This window comes from Balaenoptera ricei, chromosome 2 (assembly GCF_028023285.1).
Source record: "Balaenoptera ricei isolate mBalRic1 chromosome 2, mBalRic1.hap2, whole genome shotgun sequence".
NCBI lineage: Eukaryota > Metazoa > Chordata > Mammalia > Artiodactyla > Balaenopteridae > Balaenoptera > Balaenoptera ricei.
In genome coordinates, this window is record NC_082640.1 from 157,407,086 (window position 1) to 157,425,191 (window position 18,106).

The 18,106-nt window shown below is 43.0% G+C and overlaps 1 protein-coding gene across 11 annotated transcripts in view; it reads left to right on the forward strand.

Annotated features, from left to right (window-relative positions):
• Positions 1–873: 873 nt before the first annotated feature.
• Positions 874–18,106, forward strand: part of SIPA1L1 (signal induced proliferation associated 1 like 1) — a 376,514-nt gene continuing 359,281 nt past the window's right edge. For 4 of the 11 annotated variants that reach the window (XM_059914540.1, XM_059914539.1, XM_059914550.1 and 1 more), the window contains exon 1: positions 1,016–1,566. The gene's annotated coding sequence lies outside the window, so the exon portion shown is untranslated. Of the gene's footprint in view, positions 935–1,014; positions 1,567–1,797; positions 1,921–18,106 lie in introns of those variants that run through there. The other 7 variants (XM_059914549.1, XM_059914553.1, XM_059914554.1 and 4 more) reach the window with 4 other exon arrangements.

The following is an 18,106-nucleotide window of genomic DNA, read 5'->3' on the forward strand; positions in this document are numbered from 1 at the left end:
TGTGTGAAGAGAAGGGGAAGGATAGTTTAGCAAAGTCAAAAGCCAAACTGTGGAGCAGAAAATCATAGTCTAAGCCTAAGTACTTTCCAGGGTAGGGTGAAAGTACTGAGGACACGTACAGCTTGTGGCGTTCATTTCCCCCCACAGACATTAAGTAAATACCTACTATGTACCAAGCCTGTGGAGGCGCTGAGAATACAAAGATGGATAAGGCAGGTCCTCAAGGATCTCAGTCTGATGGTGGCGGTGGTGATGGGGCGGGGGGGGGGGGGGGGGCGGGGAGGAGAGAGGGAACGTATGGAGTGGGTGAGGGGTGGGGGATGAGACTAGACAGGAAGGTCGAAAAACTGAATATATGGTAGGAAATTGGGGGTTCAGATATGTGCTGACTTCTATGGCAGAAATCTATCTCAGAATCTCTTAAATAATTAGCCTCATTTGCCAAATTTAGCCAGATATCATGACGCTGGTCTTCTCCGGATGCCCTCTCAAATAGGTTCTAGCTTCTTGCCCTTGCTTTCCCCACCATTAGGGCGTCGGGCAAGGGAGGGGGCAGGTTGCAAACGGCACCCACGTTTGCTGCCTGGGCTCTCTGCAGGAGACAAGAATCCAGGGCTTTGCCGTCGTCATAGCAACTATGAGTTCCGCGGTCCCCCACCTTCCTCTAATTCCTACCACTTCCCCCGCCGTCTGGGCTGAGCTGCCTCTTCTCTCGCGAGATTTGAGCGCAGAGCTGAGCTGCACAGAGGTGATCTCACCCGAGAGTTGGGGAGGGAGTGAAGGAGGGGAAGGAATGGGGCGGGGAGGGGAAGGGCGAGGGAGGCGCCGCCACCGCCGGCAACTTTGTGAGCGAGTTCACTGTGTGCGTGAGCGAGTGAACGAAAAGTCAGAGCGGCGCTGAGTCTCCGGGAGGAGGGTCCTCGGGGAGGGCCAGGTCTGGGCTTCAGAGGCCGCCCTCCCAGCCACTCCACCCTCTCCCACCTCCGTGGCTCCCTCCTCATTTCCTCCCCCCACCAATCCTCCCGGGCCTTCCCGCCCCCCTCCTCTGCAGTTACCTGTCCCCTCCCCCACTCGGCACGCACCTCCCCTTTCCCCGGCGTCCACCTCGGACTCTGGCCCCCGGCCGCTCAGCCACCCCGCGTTCGCTTCCCGCGCCGGCCGCCCCCTCAGCTTTTTCTCTTGGAGGCAGGCGGGTGGGATGGGGAGCGCTGAGCCTCGGAGGCGGCGCGAGTGGGGACCCGAGCGCCCAGACAATAGTTGATGCCCGGGGACGGGGGCACCTCCGCCCCCACTCCGCCGGGAGCGCGGCCCCAGCCGGCTGCTCTCCAGCCTGCATTCCGCGTCTCCTTCGGAGCCAGGTTCGGGAGTTGGGCTGATTCCGCCCCCGCCTCCCCCGGGTCCCCCTCCGCTCGGCGCCCGCCCCTGCCTCGCCGCCTGCCGTTCTCCGCAGAGCAGGCGGCGAGTGAGCGCGCGCCGACCGTCTGTAAGGTTTCTCTTTTACCCCAGGGAGAGCGCGCGGCGGACGCGCCCCGGACGTGCGGCGGCACCGGGAGGCCGGGCCGAGCGGTAAGTGGCTCCCGCGCCCCGGGTCCGGGCAGGGGAGCGGGGGTGCAAGACTGTTGACAGCCCGCACCCCATTTCTGGCCGGGGGGCAGGTCCAGGGCACGGAGCAGGACGCCGAGAGGCCGGTCAAAGTTTTATTTCCGATTTGGTGGCGTGCTGATAGCGCAGCCCGGCGGGGGCGAGTCCGAGCTGCACCGCACCCGGCGCGCGCGCGCGCGCACCTCGGAATCCGAATCTGCACAACTCTCCGCCCGGCGTCTGTGCGAGAGGCCAGGAGACCCGCGACCCCTTGGGGTGGCTGCGCCCACCAGGCTGCTCTCGTCTCCACCGGGAGACTCTTCCAGTTCAGTCACGTGGGTGAGCGCTTTGCAGGCTATGCCGGAGGGACAGGCCGAGAGGTTTGATCGTGAGAAAGGGGGAAGAGCAGCTCGTTGCCCGCGGGTGGTTCGTTTCTCTCCCGGGGTCTGGGGGGGAGTGAAAGCCGGAGCTGCTCTAACCTGCTTTTCTTGGAGCAAGTAAACCACAAGAGGGCTGGGGAGGCGAGAAGGTACTGCAAAAAAGAAGTTTTTCTTCTTCGCCCCATTTGTTTCCAACTTCTATCCTGACCTTAAAGGGTATTTGCCAAGCTCCCTATCGCTCCACGGCATTTCTAGGTGGACAAGTAATCTTGTTGGACAGGTTGAAATTTCATCGGGTTCACCATTTGGAAAACATATAGGCAAGGGAAATGGCTCACTTTCAAGGAAGATGTTTGAGTTGTTGATGCTTGTTTTGAAGAGAAGCATTTGGGGACTGATGGATCCTAGACTGCATTTTCCTTACAGATTTTATTTATCATGACGGGTATTTTAGAGGCAGCACTTACTGAATTCTTACTACCTGCTAAACGATTACATTTCTAAACTGGGAGCCAGTGACGCGATGCAAATTTTAGAGTAAAGGTGTTGACTTTAATCAGGTTCCAGGTCTGTCTGGATGGACTGGGGTTGGCGTTTCCTCTATAAAGCAAACCTTTCATGTTGAAACTCTGACTCAGACTCTTAAAGACATTGTTTTTATACTGGTACTCTGTGGGAGTTGTGTCAACTTTCTCTCGTTTTCTCATATGGAATATTCATCCAAGGCAAAGATTCTCTGACTTCATCTTTTGGAAAAGTACAAGATGAAGTCCTATGGAATCCTTCTCTGCACCCAGTTTAGTAACAGTATTAATTTTCTCTAAAATCCTGATTTAATGACCTTCACTTTCCCCCTTTTCATTTTTTGAAAGCTGCAATTAAGCCACCTTTACCAGGATGAAAAAAAAAAAGCCGATGGAAATAATATAGAACACTAGAAACAGCAGTAGTCTCAAATAAAAGGTTTTCATAAAGAAGTTTATGGTCACTGAAGTGTCCGACTATTAGATGACATACCAGTTATTAACGAGAATATTAATATTAAAACATATTTTTCCTATGGAATAAATTATACTCAGGCATTAGCAATTAACAGTGCATTCAAAATGATTTGGGTGATGATTTGCACGTAAATGGTTAGGGGCAAAATAAGAGATTTTGCCGGATGAATGGTATTATGTGGCTGACAACTTATTTTCTTATCTCTTTATGCTTAAGTAAAGGACTCCTGAAGTTGACTATCATTAGATTTCTCTAGTTGACTGAGAGAACAAGTTTGGCAAGTGGCTCAAGACAGTCAGTAGGTGTTGCTGTTAGCTTCTCTGGGGTTCCTGGTACTGCTCCTCGAGTTCGAAATTGCAGTTCTGGTGCAGTGAACTTTTTAGCGCTGAAGTGTCAGTATTAGTTGTGAGTTCATCATCGGATTCTGTGACAAGGTTGACTTGAACTCCTGGTAATAATTGCAATAATAATTGCAAAGCAACTCACTGAAATTTTGTATTAAGAATCTTTTAACTGTACCCTTTCGCTATTATTTCCTGACTTCCTTACTTGCTTTGCTTTTGCATTGAATTAGGTGTGTAATTTTGGTGTAGGTCTCCCCACCCCCACCCGCCAGCCACATCTTAATTTTTTTTAACAACTTTTAAAATACACCTTCTAGTAACTTTATTTTTATTTTTTTTAATTAATTAATTTATTTATTGGCTGCATTGGGTCTCCGTTGCTGTGCGTGGGCTTTCCCTAGTTGCAGTGAGCGGGGGCTACTCTTTGTTGCGGTGCGCTGGCTTCTCATTGCGGTGGCTTCTCTTGTTGCGGAGCATGGGCTCTAGGCGTGCCGGCTTCAGTAGTTGCGGCTCGCGGGCTGTAGAGCGCAGACTCAGTAGTTGTGGCGCACGGGCTTAGTTGCTCCGCGGCATGTGGGATCTTCCCGGACCAAGGCTCGAACCCATGTCCCCTGCATTGGCAGGCGGATTCTTAAATCACTGTGCCACCAGGGAAGTCCCTCTAGTAAATTTATTGAAGTCATGATTTTGCTTGAGATGAGCGATTCTGTAAAAACTTTGGAGGATCTTGGTTGACTATGAGTTGGGACGTGTGTCTGTTCTATCTTACTTTTGCAGTTTGAGTTTTTCAATACATGGCTGTTCTCTGTCTCTTTGAGCTGTGAAACAGGAGCATGAGAAGAGGCAGAACAGTGTAAGAGTAAATATTCTTTGACTCTTTCCCGTTTAGGAGGAGGTATGTAGTGATTGATGATAACATGGTTATGTGCTTCTACTGGTCTTCACTGTCCTGCTGTCATTTCTGTTGGTCCACTTCAGTGCGCGTATGAAGTGTGCCTAGCCTGAAGATTTTCAGGTGACGTGGCAGATTTGAGCCTTTTGATTCACTGACCAAACTGGACTTTCTCTAAGGAAGACAAATAGACTCATCCCCCACGTATAGAGCTAGCGCTCTGATATAGAATGCTTCTTTCTTCCTTTTGACTCAGATCACAGAAGTTCATATCTCAAATTCAGAAAAAAAATTTTCCTTCATAATGTCACCATATTCCTAATCTTTTGAGATTTGTATTAAGTCAAAAGGTAGTTATTGAGTGCCTCTGTCTGGGAGGCATGCTGTTGAGTTCTGTGATTCCAGTGGTGGGTAAAAGTGTGTTCCTTGCCTCAAGGAACTTACAGTGCAATGGGGCCATTTGTAGTGACCTTCCCTGGTTTGGTGTTCTGATACACTGAAGCCCCCATAAAAGTTTTGCAGAGCAGGCAATTATTTCTGAGTTGTAACTTATTTAAATTAATTTTTTAAATTTATAATAAATTTAAATAAATTTATTTATTTATTTATTTATTTTTGGCTGTATTGGGTCTTTGCTGCGCGCGGGCGTTCTCTAGTTGCGGCAAGCGGGGGGCCACTCTTTGTTGTGGTGCATGGGCTTCTCATTGGGCTCCTCTTGTTGAGGAGCACGGGTACTAGGCGTGCGACCTTCAGTAGTTGTGGCACGTGGGCTAAGTAGTTGTGGCTCGTGGGCTCAGTACTTGTGGCTCGTGGACTCTAGAGCGCAGGCTCAGTAGTTGTGGTGCACGGTCTTAGTTGCTCCGCGGCATGTGGGATCTTCCTGGACTAGGGCTCAAACCCGTGTCCCCTGCATTGGCAGGCGAATTCTTAACCACTGAGCCACCAGGGAAGTCCTAAATTAATTTTTTAAATAATGGGGCCCAGTATTTGTCCTCAGAAGGCCTGGGTTTCAAATTTTCCAGCTATGGGATCTTAAAAAGTAATCAAACCTCTTCCTGAACTTTCTGAAACAGCGTCTTTTTTTGCAGCAGTGGGCACAATGCTTGCTTCACTGCCTTGCTGCAAAAATTATTGAGAATATATGTATGAAAGTAATTTGTAAACCATAGTCTTACTTGCAATTGCATTTTCTTGCTTCCTGATGAACAGATTCATAGATTGTTGGGTTTAGAAGGGATTTTGAGTATAAATCATTTGGCCCTTCTTCCCCATTTTACGGATGAGGAAACTGAAGCCCAGAAAGTTGAAGTGATTTTTTTAAAGGGTGTAGAAGAACTAGTCAGTGATCATGCAATGATTGGAAGGCAGGTTTTCAGATTTAACTGTACTCTTTTGCTCCCTGGTTTTTTTTTTTTTTCCCCCCTACCTTAGAGTCTATTATGTTAAAATTTATTTACTACTTTTTCCCCCCCACTCAAGTGTTCAGTATTTATTACATGTCTAAAATGAGAAGAAGAAAAACTTACTGAAACAAAATGTACATGAAGGTTGAAAAGCCATGAACCACACGGATGTAGTGTTTGGTAACTCAGGTTTAGAGTTACTCAAATTACAAAGTTATGGCAAAAGAAATTATGAGTTAAAGTATTTACATGGTAGAGCCTGTAGGTTTTTTTTTTTTTTAAAGGAATCTTGGTTAACTCAGAGCATAATATACTTATATGCTCTTTAGAGAAGCCAGGCTTAATTTTTTGTAGTTGACCATCTTTTTTTTCTCTTGTTAAACTCATTTTTCATTTGTAAAAGGAAGTGCTGTGCCTCCCTTATTTTTGGAACAGTGGCTACATGTACGGGTTACTGGGGGCAGGGGTAGGGGCTAGGGAGGATCTGTTAGGTGGAGGTATAACTGCACATAAAACAGGACAGTGTTGTAGGAGCTTCCTGTTGAAAACATGAGTGATTTCTATAGCACCACCCAACTTCCACTGGGGTAATCTGAGCCAGGAGAGAAGAAACATCCCTGCCACTTGGGTGACTGCCCTTTAGATGAGGGACTCTCCCGTTCCCGAGGAGGGTAAAGCATTATGTTATTGCTTCAGCACTCACACAAAAATCTGTGTCTGTTCCACATACGGTGCTATTTAAAATAGGGGTTTTCCACTATCACTTGAGATTGACAGTCCAACCTTATATCCACTGCATGTTTACTGGTTTGGTATGGGAAATAAATTGGCCTCATTGGATTTTTGTTCTTAGTTTTTTTCTGTGCTTAGCTAATAAAGAAAAAAAAAGCAAAACAAAGCCCACACACTTTGATGACACTTTGTTTTCCAAAGGTTTAATACAAATTAAGTTACTTATTCTCAGATGATAGCTCATTTTTTCTTTTGGTGGGTTTCTGATGAGCTGTGGAGTGAGTCATAGAAACGTGGGAAAGAGCCCCTTTTCTTTGGATCTCTTAAAGGCAGGTGATTTGAGTGAGGGTTAGAATAGCATGAGTGTGATTGGGTTTGTGATCAAGTGGGTAAGAAAATCCATTGGGTGTATCTTTTGAGGGTAAGGACTGGTCCACATCCATTTTCTCCTTTTATTCTGGCCTGGGAAGAGTGAGGTAACCCCAGTTGCAAAGATAACATGAAAGCTTTCTTGAAAATCTAGAGAGATGACACCACAGTGACACAGAGGTATGTCAGGGGGTTCTTTCATTGGACGTTAGTCAACAGTAGTGCATTGGGGGTGTGCCACAGTGGCAGGCAAAGCTGTTTCTCTTGGCCTCCGGAGGTCTGGGATGAGAATTTTCAGCCTTTAGATTTCTAATTTGTTATTTGTCACGTTGCACTAAGTTCTCCCTCTAATTAGGATTGTAGTATGCCTAACTTTAAATTGTGGGAAGCAGGCAATTACATAATGTTAGATTTCCCTTTTTTTCAATTATGGAGAGGCACGAGGAGAATGTATGCTTGCTGGAGAACGTTGGCCTGGAGAGGGAGAGTTACTGATTTGCACACATACAGGGGTCACTCAGAGGCAACTTGAGCCGACTGGCCATCCACCCGTGGCGGCCACTGGATTCCTTTATTCCTCTCTCCTCCTCCAAAGCAGGTCTTAGGTTAAATGAATTTCGCAGACACCAGAGTGAATTTTGGTTATTCCTCTTTTCTCTTTCTGTTTTTTCCAGGAAGCCTTTTACCAAAGCTACAAGTATAGTCATTGATTGTTTTTTTGTGGCTTAATGTCTTGCTTCCTTTTAGAATGAGTTCCAAACGTCTCAGAATAAAGCTATTTAGAAGTAAAAAGCAAAGGACCATGTGCTGAATGACCACGTTTCTATAATCGAGACTTGACTATGATCAGTATCATTTACGTTGGCTTCTATATTATCTTTTTCTAATTCATTTTTTTCAATTTTTTCAATTCAATTATTTGTCTAGATAGGGATTCTAGTTTGATATATTCTAAGCTCCTTGCATTTCCTTTAACATCTTAGTTCTCAGAATTGATTGACTATTTGTTTTTACAAGTTTCTTTTCATTTCTTGATGCTTTCAGCAAAGCAACTGATAACTGAACTGTGGTATCTCATGCCTTCAAGAAGAGAGGGTACTTATAAGGAGATACCTATAGGATATATAATTGTACATTAATAGAATGTTCTAAAATTTTCACCCACTTTGACTAACTTTTATTCCTTGCTTCACCTGTACATAGTTAGGGAAAAAAATGGAAAGAAGTATTTTCCCATATTTTTGCAAGAAATATAAGTATGTGACTTTTGAGAACCATATTGCCTTTTCTTCCAAAGACTTAGAAAACAAATGTTCTTACTCTTGAAATGAGGGTTAGTGTGTAGTTGATTTAACTCCTCCCTTTTCCCTAACCATACTTCTGGCTGCCCCAGCGAAGACCTCAGAAGCTTCTGCCAATATATTTTGCCAGAGTCTAACTTCTGAGTAGCTGGAATTTCATGTGTAAAGAGACGGTGCTCTGTGTGTATATATGTTTGGGGTGGGGTTTGACTCCTGGCTCAGAATGTGCCCTTGGGAAACCTGTTAGGAGGCTTGAGACTGAATGTGGTTCCTGACCCTCATCTCTTTTCCAGTTTGAGAAATGCCTGTGATTCTTCCAAGAGTCTCAGTGTTACTTTTTTTTTTTTTTTTTTTTAAATTAGGATCTTAGTGCTGATCCTTTGTAATAGGAAATGAGGTATGATAATTGCATGACAAAATAATGTTTCAGTAGATACATGATACGTTATGGAGAGCTATAGGATTCACAGAAAAGGCTTATTAAAAGTTAGAGCCTCAGCCTAATAATCGCTTTCAGTGGGATTGTTCTGAAGGTCATTTTCAAGGGAGCATTTTAAAATAGTGGTTTTCAGCGGGTTGGGTCAGGTGTGTGTTTGGGGGAGGGTGCAGGATCGCAGAGAACTCTGGGGTATTACTCTGGGTGGATGGGTTGGGTGGTTTGAAGAAACTCAGTAGGTGGTTCTGTTACGCTTCTCTCCCACCCAGTTGAGAACACAATGGCTTTTATGTCATTTTTGGATTTATGCTTGACAGTAAGGTAAAGGGAGGGCCTTCGATCATGTGTACAGTTCCCTTGATTAAAAAAGACAACTTGGAAGAAATTTGGAAATGACTGCCAGCAGGTAAAAAAGGGTCAGGCTGCTTAGACTCCGGCAGTGGCTGTAGAACAAGTAAATCCAACTTGGTGTTTGCATGTTGGCACTTACTTTTTTTTATTGGGATAAAAAACACGTAGTGTAAAATTTACCATCTTAACCATTTTAAGTATGCAGTTTAGTTGTGTTAAGTATATACATATTGTTGTGAAACAGAAGTCCAGACTGTTTTCATCTTGCAAATTGGAAACTATACCCATTAAACAACTTCTCCTTTCCCCTCCCCCCATCCCTGGGACTCACCATTCTACTTTCTGTTTGTATGAATTTGACCTCTTTAGATACCTCATATAAGTGGAATCATGTAGTATTTGTCTTTTTGTGACTGGCTTATTCCACTTAGCATAGTGTCCTCAAGGTTCATACATGTTGGCATGTGGTAGGATTTTCGTCCCTTTTAAGACTGAATAATATTACATTGTATGTATATATCCCGTTTTATTTATCCATTCATCCATAGATGGACATTTGGGTTGCTTCTACCTCTTGGCTATTGTGAATAGTGTGGCTATGAACATGGGTTTTCACATAGCTCTTTGAGACCCTGCTGTCAATTCCTTTGGATATATACTCAAAGGTGGGATTTCTGTATCGTATGGTAGCTCTATTTTTAATTTTTTTGAGTAACCTCCATACTGTTTTTCATAGAGGTTATACCCCACCAGCAGTGTACCAGTGTTATTCCTCATCCTTGCCAACACTTGTTATTTTGTTTCTTTGATAGTGCCATTTAATAGGTGTGAGGTAATATCTCATTGTGGTTTTGATTTTCATTTCTCTGTTGATAAGTTATATTGAGCATCTTTCATATGCTTGTTGGCCATTTGCATATCATCTTTGGAGAAATGTCTTTTCAAGTCTGCTCATTTTTTGAGCAGGTTATTTGATTTTTTGTTGTTGAGTTGTAGGAGTTCTTTATATATTCTGGATATTAACGCCTTATCAGATGCATGATTTGCACATATTTTCTCCCATTTTGTTTTCTTTTTGCTCTTTTGTGTCCTTTGATGCATGAAAGTTTAAAATTTTGATGTAATCCCATTTGTCTATTTTTGCTTTTGTTGCCTGTGCTTTTAGCATCGTATCCAAGAAATCGTTGCCAAGTCCAATGTCATGAAGCTTTCTGTGTTTTCTTCTAGAAGTTTTATAGTTTTAGTTCTTACATTTAGGTCTTTAATCCATTTTGAGTTAATTTTTGTCTGTGGTGTAAGACGAGGATCCAGCTTCATTCTTTTGTGTGCGGATATCCAGTTTTCTCAGCCCCATTCATTGAAGAGACTGTGCTTTCCCCTTTCAGTGGTCTTGGCATCCTTGTTGAAGACCAGCTGGCCATATACATGATGGTTTATTTCTGGGCTTTTTGTTCTAGTCCATTGATCTATTTGTCTGTCTTTATGCCAGTACCACCTTTAGCTTTTTAGATTACTTTAGCTTTGTAATACATTTTGAAATCAGGAAGTTTGAGTGACACTTATTTTTAACTTATGCTATCGTAGGTGCTGAGAAATAGAGAAGTAATAGAGAAATTAACAATTGAGAAAACAATTCAAAGAATTTTTCATTTTTTGGAGGGGACTAGACCCACTTAAAGAATGAAGTGAGGTGATTTAAATGGCAGAATGTATGTGAGGCTGTCAATCGGCAACTAGTATAGTAAGAGCTATAGTCTAGCATTTCCTTGGATATTGAATACAATGGCTTGCAAAAGCTTCAAAAAGGTGATGGACCTTGAATTGGTCTTGAAGCTTGGATGTGTACCTCAGTGGGTATAAAACCTCAAACCATCTGTGTCAGTTCTATCACTGCACTAAAGGGAGGTCTTTAATGAAAGCCTCTGATAGTAATCTCAAGATTTGCAGTGGGGATCAGTTATTATAAGACCCGTCACTATTTTTTTCCTTGACACTCTATTGTCTTCCCCATTCCAATCCAGTAGTTGCTGATTTGCTATTTCTGCTCATTGAATAGCAGTGGGCCGCATACAGAGATAGAATACTTAGCCACAGTACGGTTTTATTTTCTAGGATGTGCAAAGAACACAAAATTCACCTGGCTGGGTTGTATAGGATGAGTTGAAGGAGAGAGATTGAACACAGAACAGCAAACTCAGTGGCTGCTTTAGTAAGTAATTTAGGCTACTTAAGACATACTTTCTCACCTTCTTAATAAAACTATAAGGATATTTTGGTTGGGTGTATTACTTGAGGGGACAATTGGTAGAACTTCTATGGAGGAAAAATATAGTATGCTTGCATATAGTAGGCCTGTAGTAAAGCGTTGTTTAGTGGTGACCAAATGAATTTAAGTCTACATGGGTGGGTCCGTTAAGGAGTAATTTACTCATTTATTTCATAAGTATTTATTGACTCTCACTATATGCCAGGGGCTAGGGGCTGCTTCTAGTGGAAAAAGGATGCATGGCTCCTGCCCTCATGCGGCTGATATTCTTTTAGTGATTGATGTGGTCCTCTTCAGTGTTCCATTCCTCTCATCTGGTTGGATTTTTCTTTTTTTGCCAAAGGCCACCTGTTTTACTTTTGATGCAAAACAATTGTAGTTGTTTATTATGAAAATAGTTCTACATTAAATATTCTTTGTGTGGAGGAAGAAAGAAACACTAGACAATTCTGCCTTTTGGTTTCCAAGGAGATCTGTCTTGGCTAAATTTACTTTATCAAGTGCTTTTCTAAGTAACAGAACTGAAGGAAACTGGCTTTAATGAATTTTGCTTAAGGTTTTCCTGGGGACCCAGATATGGTTTTCAGATCTTTGTTTCCTCTACTTCCAAGCCCACTCCAAGAGAATCTAAACACCTAGTTTTGGCTGATTCTGGATTTTTCCATTAATCGTGAGATCTTGAAAGTCATATACCCCTTTTGGATCTTCATTGATTTGTTCATTCATTTAACAAGTCTTCATTGTTCATTTATTATATACCAGGTAACCTTTTCATTTGTAATAGGAAGGTTGAAGGTTGAATTAAGTTTCCTTTAAGGCCAACTGTTAAAATTCTGTGAATTTATTATTATGGTTTAGTGAGATTTAGGGCTTTCTTTTGCAGGTAGTAGAAGTGTTTTTGAAAGAGCTTAAAAAAAGAGAAATTTAGAGTTTTGGTTTTTAACTCAAACATTTTAGTGGGAAAATTCCTCATTGGTGGATAATTTTAGTATTAATTTCACTCTGATCTGAAAATAATCAACATTTTAACTCAGCTGAAAGTCTTTCCTTGTAATTTTGGCAGGACACAATTTTAAAGCTAGCCTTTCTGATGTTACTTGTAACACGCTAGAAACTTAATTCCTGTTTCAGATGATTGGTGTAGTGCCAGTGTGTAGAGATTTAGAAATGCTTAGCACCTCTTCTCCTAGGTGCTCAGTTCTGTGTCTCTTAGAGCCCTTGTCATTTATGTATGAGGTGGTCTTGAGGTATGGTGACATCATGTCACACAGAAGATCTGCGTACCAGTGCTGTGACAATAAGCTGGCAGTTGCCTGTGCTGCCAAATCTGTAATACTCAGATAACCTAGTGTGAGATTTCATGGCTTTTTTCTTTTTTTAATATTTATTTATTTATTTGGCTGCGCCGGGTCTTAGTTGTGGCATGGGGGCTCATAGTTGCGGCATGCATGTGAGATCTAGTTCCCTGACCAGGGATCAAACCCGGGCCCCTGCATTGGGAGCTTGGAGTCTTAGCCACTGGACCACCAGGGCAGTCCCTTCATGGCTTTATAAAATGATATTTTTATTTTAATTTGTTGTTAGAAATTTGACATAGTATTGATTATGTGTTATGTGTTATAAGGTTCAGTTACGCAGAGTAAAATTTAAGAATTTTCTCTCATGTGGATTGTTGGCTGTTATAAATCTGGTCTCCTGTTACCAAAAGAACATTGGAAGATTTGTGTAGCCCTGGCTCTGTGACTGTGGCCATTTTTCCTTCACTTACTCATCAGCAATATTCAGTAAACACCTTCTAGATGGCAGATACTGTTCTCATCCTGGATATACAGCAGTGAACAACTCTGAGTGATAAGGGAAGCCACTGGAGGGTTTTGTACAAAGGGTTTTGATCTGTCATATTTGAGAATAGAATGAGGGTTTTGATCTGACATATTTTTAAAGGACAGAACTCCATTGTGTGGAGAATAGAACTCCATTGTGGGGGCAGAGGTGGAGACAGGGAGATATTAAAGGGTTCTAACAATGACCTAGGTGGGGTGTGATGATAGCAATGGTGGAGGAGAAGAGAAGTGCCTGGATTCTGGACTCATCTCAAGTGAGGCTAGCATGGCTCACAGAAGGGTGAATGATACGCGGTGAAAGAAAGAGTGGAGTTAAGGGGAACACCAAGGTTTTTGGCCTGAGCAACTGGAATAATGGTGGTGCCAGGTATTGAAATGGGGAAGGCTGGAGGAGCAGGTTTGGGTGGGGAATTGAGCTGATAGGTACATGTTGGGTTTGAGGTATCCGTGGATGAGGTCAAGTTGGCAGCTGGGCAGGTCTGTTAATCCTCAACGAGCTTCAGTTTTCTCATCTGTGTGAAATGGGGAAAGTGTTTGCCCTTCTCAGAATTCTTGAGATCAAATGAGAGCAAAAAAGTTCAGACTTCTAAAGTAATGTCTCGTTGTGATGGTATTATTTCTGGAAAGTAGACTAGTTTCCATCTTACATACTTTGTGGAACTGCTTAACTCATAGGCCAGAATGTATTGTGGAAAGTTGGCATTTTCCCTCCAAAGGCTGGTTTCCTCTCTGGATAGATGGAAAAGCTTTCTCTTTGATCCATTCTGTGATTCCTGAGCAGCTTTTGGGAGTACTTGGTATTTTGGTTCCCTCCGGCGTGTCAGAGGGCTTCACTTTGTGTGGAGCCATTGGGGCAGTACGTGGTGTACGGTACCAGACTCGCCCCTTAATAAACATGGCTTCAGGCCAGAGTGATTTTATGTACGTGGGAGGATGTTGTAGTAGGAAAAAACCCTGGCTCTTTCCTTTCTCAAAGTCTCTATTATTTTATGCTTTCCATAACTTGGATCAGTTAACAAATAAGGTCTAATAGACCATACTTATTAGGGAGACCATTCTCCTTGTTTCCTGATTCAGAATGCCTATTTACATATTCCTAGGTTTTTTTGATTGCTTAAAATTTTCTTCTGGGCAGGTGAAATATGTTAACTATATATTTGAATCCACTGAATTAAAATTCATTTAAGGGCTTCCCTGGTGGTGCAGTGGTTGAGAATCCACCTGCCAATGCTGGGGACACGGGTTCGAGCCCTGGTCTGGGAAGATCCCACATGCCGCGGAGCAGCTGGGCCCGTGAGCCACGATTACTGAGCCTGCGCGTCCGGAGCCCGTGCTCCGCAACAAGAGAGGCCGCGATAGTGAGAGGCCCGCGCACCGCGATGAAGAGTGGCCTCCTCTCGCCGCAACTAGAGAAAGCCCTCGCACAGAAACGAAGACCCAACACAGCCAAAGATAAATAAATAAATTAAAAAAAAATTCATTTAAGATTCAAATAAAAGTGTTGAAAGCATCAGTCATATTTCAATCAGTGGTATTTTGAAGTTATTACATGTCTTTCCTTTGAGATAGTAGTAAATGGTTGTGTCTTTGAAATGCAGTATTTGCTGATAATTGATACCTTCTCAACAGTTAGATGTTGCTTTAGGAACATCTTCAGTCAAGAGATAGGATGGTGGTTCTTGGTTCTTCTCACCCATAAGGCAGTTTGAACAGAAACACTGCTGCTCTTTCTTCACTGCCCTCCTGGTTTCATCCGTGGTTCACAAGATTCAATTGGCATCGGCGGTGTGTGTTCATTGCAGGTTATGTGACGCAGGAGAAGGTAAAGCCATTTTTAAAGGGTGCCTTTGAGAGCCCGACACATGTAGCGAATGTAACGTTTGATGAATAACTGACAATCTTTGGGAACTTGGTCTAAAAAATATTCTGGGTGTTCAGTGGAAAGAGCAGTAATGGCTTTAACACTGAAGCCAGGCGTCGGGGGAACAGGAACTATGTTTTTCAGTAGATATTGTGGAGGAGAAATTGCTTGGGTAGTTCTCTGGTATCTTTCAAGTAAGAGGACATCTCTTTCTGTTAGGGCTTTTCTCAGGTCCTCAAATTTATAAAATAAGTTGACCCATCTGCTCAATAATTGTTAAGTTACATAATCTTTTTGCTTTTCATTGAATCGGCTTACTATATGTTATTTTATTTCAGCTTCTAAGAAACTGAACTATAGGTATTCAGTACAGTATCACTTGACATAATTGTCTGATAAAACCCTAAGCCTTTGTCTTTCCTTTTGAAGTACGTTTTAGAAAACTTACATCAATTGTAAGAAATAATTTGAAAGGCATCTATATATTTAATTCTGTATCTTTTCCATGCCTAATTTTTTTCTCCTAGGAGGAATACAACTCACTAGACTTTCTAAAATCTTTTAGGATTTCCAGATTGCCTAATGGCTTTTTATTTGAACTCTAGTCTAATAATCATTTTTACTGGGGAGATAATCTCTAAGCTTCTGAAGTCATAGTACCTATTTATTGCACTCCTAAGGTTTTTTTTTTTAATAACCTTTATTGAGTTTTAATCACTGTACAGTTTCCCCACTTGAAGTGTACAGGTCAGTAGTTCATAGAGTAGTGTAACCACCATAAACAATTTTAGAACATCTTCATCACCCCAAAAGAAGCTCCAGCCCCATTTGCAGTCACTCCCCATTTCTCCCCAATCCCACCCCACTTCCCTGCCCCCAGCCCTAGGCCACCACAAACCTACTGTCCACCTTTATAGATTTGCCTCTTCTGGACATTTCCTATAAATGGGAACATACGATATGTGTTCTCTTGTGCCTGGCTCATTTCACCGAGCTCTATCAAAGCACTTTAACTTTGGTGGTAATGTTACATATTTCAGAGTCAAAAGCAGACATTCCCTGTCTGCTGACACAGAAACTGCAGCCTGTGCTGGGACCAGAGAAAATAGCAAAACCACCTGTTGCCGGGTGCGTTTGTGGAACCGGGAGTGAACTTTGAAGCTTTTGTACACAAAGCCACCCTGGCACTAATCCACCAATGCGCTCACTACTCTCCATTGCATGGTTGCTTGATTCTCTCTGCCTGACCACTGCCTGCTTCTTCTTTGAGCATTTCAGATACTTCTGAGAAGTCATCTCTGATTCTTGCCTTTCTTTTACCTTGGGTCTGGTCCAGGAGCAAGCCTTGCCTTTTTTTCTTCCTTTTGAATTGACCGTTTTCAACTCGTCCTCTTTGTTTTATCGCCACCATCTGATACAGACCCTTGACCTTTATACCTGGGTGGCTGGAGCAGGCTCCTTTCTGACCAGCTTGAGTCTTGCTAACCCCAGGCTCCGGGTGTCTTGCCTGATTATTCTTTCTGATGGATCGTTTACGTACGTGTGCCACCTGGAGGAATTTAAGTTGTTCCAGCACATCAAAACGTGCGCTTTCCTGCCTGCTTCGTGACCTTTCTCTTGGGTCTCTCCTTTCCTGTTCATCTGGTTTCTTTGGCCTCTCCAGGACTGTAGGACTGTGTTTCTGCCTTCATGTGCAAGGCCTCTGTTCTCTCCTCTTCCCAACTATTTCTGACTTCCTTTGAGCCTTTGTTCATTTTCGATTTTAGTTCCATTCAATTCAAAACGTAGGTGAAATCAATATACTTAGTTCTTTATCTGTCTTATCCCCCTCCCTGCGTATCTTGCTTTTCACCATTATCTTGTCTCCCTTGTCCCTGCTGAGGCAGTTCCAGCCCCTGAACTCTAGTTTTATCTGTAACTTTCTCAGCCTTCAAGGCTCACCTCCTTCATTGCTGTCTTTCTGGTTGCTGTAACTCACCTCGATTTCTCCCTTGTTTGGAATGCTGTTGTACTGCATTGTATACTTAAAGAGCTTACAGTTTAATAATTAATGCATAATTCATCAAGGATGCTTAACCTGGAGTAGACTCAGAAGGAACGTCATCCCTTGTCACAGGAATTGAAAATCAGTCTTAGGGAAGGAGGAGAGTTTACCTTTGTCTTCTCAGACCCCACAGGGTAGAACGGTGAGTAAATACAGGTGTTTGAATGAGCATCAGAAAGGACTTTTCTAGAGCTGCATGCAGGTGTGCCAGGCTATGTTCTGTTCCCCATCGCATGCATAGGCAGGATCATTTAGGACCGGGTCATTGTAAAGGCCATTCATACATACAGTTCGCGGGGGCTCAGTGAGAGGCATGGTTCTCAGTCTCCCTGGAGTATCAGAATCACCTGGGCAGCATTTTAAGTACTCAGATTCTCAGTCTTTGGAAAGTTCAGATTGAGTAATGAAGCCAGGCTTGGAAACTTTTGAGTTAGATAACACTTTTAGGCCCAAGATCCAATGAGTGTCGCATTTGTTTGCCAAATTTTTATTGAATGCGTGCATCGTGTGGCAGTGTAAAATTGTGGGTTTTGCTTTCGTAGGACCTCGAGTCAAGGGGGACATGCAGACAGACCGTGAAACACCCTGTGATTTCTTCTCAGGCAGATGTAGATTCTTTGAGGATAGGAACCATTTCTCATTTTGTTTATTTGACCCAGAGGGACGGGCCCATTGACATTCATTCTTGGGTGGTAAACTGATTAACCTGCTGTTGACTGATTTACTCCCCGTTGTAAGGCTTGTTACTGTGTTCTTTAACCAGTCGTTTTCATGCAGCTTAACTTCTCGCTTGAAAAGGAACAACTTTATTCCCAATTGCATCATGACAGGTTCATCCTTTTGATTTTGTTGCTTTCTAGTAATAAAATTTACATTGGCTCCCATTTATTGAGTACCCACTGTGCCAGGCACTTCGTGTCACATTATTGCTAATCTTTATAATAAGCCTGCAAGATAGATATTAGGACTCTGAGTGGGAGCCAAGATGTTGCGTTCTTGTTATAGAATTTCTTCTTATACATATTAACAGACATTGCTATAGCCACTGAGCTGAGGAATTGTCTAGTACAGTCGTCCGTTGGGACCAGATGGTTGAAATCATGATTTGGCTGTGTGCATAGGATGTGTTTTCTTGTTGGAATGCTAGAAAGCCTGTCTACGTATAATAGGGTTGCTATGACCATCACCCTTAAACCCTATACCATGCTGATGATGAAGCTCCCCACCCATTTCTCCAGTGAAAGGCTAGTTTTGCTGGTGTAATTTTTAAGCGTGGTGGCCGTGTTGTACCACGGTGGAG